The sequence below is a fragment of the Penaeus japonicus genome, unplaced genomic scaffold, assembly GCF_977035675.1.
Source record: "Penaeus japonicus unplaced genomic scaffold, GWHDUDI00000001_assembly GWHDUDI00000028, whole genome shotgun sequence".
NCBI lineage: Eukaryota > Metazoa > Arthropoda > Malacostraca > Decapoda > Penaeidae > Penaeus > Penaeus japonicus.
Window position 1 is genome coordinate 32,909,659 of NW_028234430.1, and position 6,000 is coordinate 32,915,658.

General features: G+C 49.1%; 1 protein-coding gene across 5 annotated transcripts in view; it reads right to left on the reverse strand.

Moving 5' to 3' along the window:
* LOC122257685 (zinc finger protein castor homolog 1-like) overlaps positions 1-6,000 on the reverse strand; it is a 140,125-nt gene that overhangs the window by 40,654 nt on the left and 93,471 nt on the right. The window lies entirely within an intron of this gene.

Here is a 6,000-nt window from a genome sequence, read left to right on the forward strand (position 1 = left end):
TCGCTCCCACATTCCCCCCTCCCCCCTTCCCCCTCCTCCCTACCTTTTTCTCTTTTTTTCTCTCATTCTTCATCTGGTTATCCGTGTGTTTATCTCCTTATCTCTCTCTTTCTTTAAATCATTGTCTCTGTGGCTCTTGCTCTGTCCTTATTCCTTTCTCTTCTCTTCTCTTCTCTCTCTCTTTCCCCCTCTTCTTCCCTCTCTCTATGCCCAGAAGGGGTAAGGGGTAGAGTGGGGGAGGGGGAAGCGGACGACAACCTCTACCCCCCCCCCTCTGACACCTAAAAGGCCGATTCTCTCTAATGAAGTTTTCCAAGAAGTCCTACTTTTTTAGTCCATTCGCCACCCGTGCTCTCCTCGAAGACCCTGTATCAAAATTAATTTTCTTTCGATTTCTTTTTCACGATTTTTTTTTTCTTTTTTTTTTTTTGGTTTGGTTTGGTTCTTATTTCGTCTGCTTTTTGTTTGTCTGTTTGGGTTTTGTTGCTCATGTGTTTCTTTGTCGACTTATTATAAATGCACTTCAGGTTTATTCCTCTATCGATATATCAATATCTATATCATGTCAATATCTTTTTATTTCTTTGTTTGTTGTCTCGCTCTAATCACCAAGTACAAAATATATGGACGAACGAATGAATAAATAAATAAACTAATAAAAATCAACTCAAAGAGATAAATCTAATCCAATGACTCATCAACAAGATATTTTATTCATTATCAAACGCAAAAAAAAAAGTTGCAAATTCTGTCCGTCTTCCTCTATCTTCATTCTTTTGTTTTTCTTTTTTTTTACCTCTTTTAAGTTCGCTTTTGTATCACTACAAGACGAGAACTGAAGAGGAATGTGAAAAGAAAAGAAAGAAAAAGAATAAAGCACGAGAATAGAATGGGGAGAGGTAGGGGGATGGGGAGGGGGGAGGGGGTAGAGAGAGAGGGTGGGTGGGTAGGGGGGTGTAGCGTGACACCTCGGTACGTTGAGGTGAGAGTGTCATGCAATTCCGAAGATTTCACGCCCTAACGACTGTCACGTGGCACGAAGAAGGGAGATGGGGGAGGGGGATAAGGGGTAGAGAGAGAGAGAGAAAGAGAGAGAGGGGGGGGGGAGAGGCGTATAGACGGAAGGGGGCGTCGATGGATGAAAGAACGAAAACCCTCCGAAAGGACGCGAGTCAATCCCGATTTTATGCATAAATCGCCGATATTTTGAGTCTAAATCGCCGAAGTTTCATGTCTAAAACGTCGAGTCTCTCCTTGAGGTAAAAAAAAGGGGCGTTCCGATAAGACAAACATTGACTCGAGGATGAGGACCGCGGGCGGCGCATGGCGGGCGGGTCGACGGGGCTGACCGCTCGCTGTGTGTCTTCATCTTGAGCCTCTTCTTTTGCTGTCATTTTTCTTCTCGTCGCCGTTGTCTTCTCGCCCTCCGCCCCCCCCCCCCTCTCCTCCTCCTCCTCCTCCTCCTCCTCCCCAGTCCACCCCACCATCCTTCTCCGTCTCCTTTTCCTTCTTCTTCAAATAATCTTCCTTCTGATGTACCTTTTCTTGCCTCTGTCTCTTCCTATTCTTCCTTCTTCCTTTTCTTGTCTCTATATCTTCCTCTACTCCATCACCTATTCCCCTTCCCCCTTCGTATCCCTCCTGTTTCTCCCTTTTCCCTCCCTTCCTTCCTTCTCTTTCTCTATCTCTCTCCGTCCTCTCCTTCCATCTCCTCCTCCTTCTCTACATCCTACCTTTTCCTTCCTTCCTTTTCTTCCTTTTCCTCCACCTCCTAGCCTTCTTCTTCCTCCTCCTTCTCCTCCACCTGTCCCTCCTTGTGTTCTCCCTCCCTCTCCTCCTCGTCTTTTCCTTCCTCCCCCTCTTCGCCAATTTTCTTCCACCTCCCTCTTCCACCTTCCTAACCTCTTGGAAGTTACGAAATGCCGAACTACCACCGGAAGACTTTTCTCTCGACCAATGAGCGCTCGAGTTTCTTCGCCTAGCTTCACCTCGGAGGTCCCCCTTCTCTCAGCCAATCAGCGATCGAGTAACTAGCAAGTCGATGTCGAGATGGATGCCTGGGGTTGTCTTAAGAAGGGGGGGTAGGGGGGGCAGGTTGGTAGGGGGGTTAGGGGAGGAGGTGAGGGGGGGGTGTTGCATGCACGATGGCAGAAAAGAAAAGGAAGCGAAACGAACGAATGGGGGAGATAGAAAGAAGGAAAAAAGGGAAGAGGAGGAACGAGAAGAAACAGAGAGAAAAAGGAAGAGAAGGAACAAGAAGAAAGACAAAACAACAGAGATAAGGAGGGAAGGAATGAGGAGCAGCAACAAGAAGAACCCGAGAGGAGAAAAAGGAAGAAAGGGGAAGAGGAGGAGCAAAGGAAGGTGGCCGGCGCGGGGGGACGGGAGGGGGAGGGGAGGGGAGGGGAAGGGAAGGGGGAGGGGGGCGAGGGCAAAGGGCCAGGGGCGGGCGGTGTTTGGGCCGAGATCACCGGATCCGTCCACCGCCCGCCTCGCTCAGCCCAAATATTTGATCGGCGATGATTCTGCGCATCCTGAGTCAAAAATGCGCAACAACGCCGCCATTGTCTTGCCGTGGCGGGGGTCGGAGGCGGATGGAGGGTGTGTGCGCGAGGGGGAGGGGTACGAAGGGGGAAGAGAGAGGGACGGAGGGAGAGACCAACAGCAGCGGCAACAGGAACGACATCCCTCCCTCCCTCCCTCCTTCCCCCTCGGCCTGGACTCCGATCTAATATTCCTCGAGCGCTCGCCTTACTGGAGCTCCCACGGGCCGGCCACCAAGCTCCTCCTCCTCCAGAAGGGGACAGCGCCTCGCCCGCGTCCCAAAGGCCTGGCAGGGGGGCTTCACCCGTTCCAGCTGGTCCATTGGTCAAGCTAAGCCCCCCCCTCCCCCTCCCCCACTCCATCCTCCATCCCGAGTCCTTCTTTCTCCCCCCTCCCCGTCAATCCCTCTTCCTCTCCCCCTTCCCCCTCCCTGTCAATCCCTCCTCCTCCTCCTCCTCCTACTTCTCCTTCCTGAGCCCCTCCTTCTCCTCCCTCCTCTCCCCTCCCTCTCCCCCGTCCCCCCCCCACTCCGTACCACTCGTCCAATGACTTATGAACATTATCTTGACTTAGCAACAAAGAGGGTTGTTGATACTACGAATTTTAGCTCTTGAGGACCTCTGCCAATGCTAATTTGGGTGCCGAGGGTATTGGCCATTCCACTTACGAGAAAAATATCCAGGACTACATTATGCAGCTTCACTGGAGCGGACCAATGCCTCCTCCTTCCAACTTCTTATTCTTTTCTCCCTTCCTTTGCCCTCCCTTCGTCCCTCTCCCACTTCCTTTGCCCTTCATTCGTACCGCTCTCCCTCGCCCCTGTGCCCTTCACACAGATCGATCAGAGAGGACTCGAGGATGTGGAAGTAAAAAAAAAAAGGTTGAGAGAGAGAGAGAGAGAGAGAGAGAGAGAGAGAGAGAGAGAGAGAGAGAGAGAGAGAGAGAGAAGAGAAGAGAAGAGAAAGAAAGAGAAAGAAAAAGAAAGAGAAAGAAAAAGAAAGAAAAGAGAAAGAAAAAGAAAGAGAAAGAGAGAAGAAAAAAGAGAGAAAGAAAGAAATAGATAACGATGAAGCACACAGAGCGAAAACTACGATTTTATAGAACCCCAATGAAGCGAACCAATAAACCAGTACATTATGCGTTCTCAGTCAGGCGGATCAAGTCCCCAAAGACTTCGAAACTGCCAAGGACGACCTACCTCCTTCCCGGCAGCTCAACCTTCGCCTAATCTGCCTTTCAGAAGCTTCTGCAACTATTATGTCCGACGTTCCTCTGACCGTCCTTGCACACAGTTGCAAGGGTACCACTCTTAATATAAGTATATTACTCTTCTAGCATAATTCATCCCGAAATTGCAAGAGCACGTGTGAGGCTAAGAATTGGCAGGTTCAGAACGAACAGCCTAACCACTACAGAAAACAGTTGATTGTTACAGCGTCGGTTACAGGAAGTTACAGCAGCGTCTCCATGTCTTTCTTTCTTTCTTTCTTCTTGCATTATCTTTGGGTATCATTGCACTATTTACCTTGCAATGTTGCGTATAATTTCACTCTACAGCTTCCGATCTCTCGAACCTCATTGAGTCACCTCTTCGTGCAATTAGTCTATCAGTGCATTAGCTTTTATTAACTCTAATTAAATTTATTACGTTGGGGCGTACAGGGCTCTCCTTCAGTACAGGCACGACAACGAGTAAGCGAGAGAGAGAGAGAGAGAAAGAGAGGGAGAGAGAGAGGGAGAGGGAGAGGGAGAGGGAGAGAGAGAGAGAGAGAGAGAGAGAGAACGAGAGAGAGAGAGAGAGAGAGAGAAAGAAGGAGGAGTAGGATAAAGAGAAAAAAGAGAAGGAGAAGAAAAAAAAGGAGTAAGAGAAGAGGGGAGAGAGAGAGAAAGAGAAAAAGAAAGAAAGAGAGAACGAGAGAGAGAAAGAAAGAGAATTTTCCAAAAGCTCCGGTTTGTCCTTTTTCGGATAATTTTAGATCCCTCGCAAGCCCTCGTTCATACCGACTGATGACGCCGTTTAAATTCAAAATGGCTTTTTTAGTGTAGGGGTTATGTACTGGTTGGGCGAGAGGGGGGGGCGAGAGGGGATAAGGGGAGGGGGGAGGGAATAGGGGAGAGAGAGGGGGAGGAGGGGCGAGAAGGGATAGGGAGAGGGAGGGGCGAGAGGGGAGAGGGGATTGGAAGAGGGAGGGGCGAGAGGGGATAGGGGGAGGGGGAGGGGCGAGGGGGGATAGGGGAGAAGGAAGGGGGAGGAAGAGAAAGAGATAACGAAAATTCTTTCATCTCCAATACGAGGAGTGTATACATGCATACGTACATTCATACATACATACACACATGCATACATAATGACATACATAAATACAGACTTGCATACATAATTACATACGTAGATAATTACATAATACGTATATACCTACATACATATATATATATATATATATATATATATATATATATATATATATATTATACACACACATACAAGTATAAATTCCTTAAAGATAAAAAGCCGTCCACACCCACAATAAACAACACCCAGAAAGATAATGATAAACATTTTGGAGAATAAAAATTCGCGGCCAAATGAGCTGGCGGATAATTAAAGAACATCCCCGTGTAATAGCTGGACGCTGCAAGACCTATCCCGAAAAAGAGAAAAGCTATAAAATATTAATGCCCCAATAAACATGTCCATTTTGGTTGGTGTCGGCTTTTGAATAGATTTCATACCATCCTCGCCCCCATCATCGCGTCTCGAGCAGGGGGTGGGGGTGGGGGTGGAGGTAGGGGAGAGAGGGGGAGGGGGTGGAAGGAGGGAGGGGGTGGAGGTGGAGGGAGGGAGGGGGTGGAGGTGGTTGGAAGTGGAGGAGGAGGATGAAGGAGAAAGAGAAGAATAACAATAACAAGAACAAAAACAAGAAGAAGAACAAGAACAAGAACAAGGAGAAAGAGAAAAAAGGTGATATAAGTAGATAAGAAGCAGGATAATCCAAAGAAGGTGAGGGACGGATGAGAGATGGAGGGAGCACGAGAAAAGACAACACCAAGCTACTGCAGACACCAGAAACAAGCAAAAGCAAGCACAGACCTCACGTCCCAAAGAAACCAACTCGGCGACCGAATCAGCTGGTCACCGGAGGGAGACCCAGCTGACGGCGAGAAAGTACCCAGACGTCGCTACGCAAGGAGGTCTGGCGGGGCGAGGGGCCGATAAGAGCAACATCGAAAGGGGAAATGGAAGGACGCAAACGGATACAGCCTCGACACTGATGGATGAAGGAGAGGAGCGACTAGGGGGCGAGAGGGGGGAGGGGAGGGGCAGATAGCGTTAGCACTTTGGCGACGCGATTAACTTCGTCACCCGCACACGCAACGCGGCACGCAAACGCGGCACGCAAACGCGGCACGCCAAACGCGGTGGTGATCTAGGTCGTCCAGAAGTCGCAGCGGATA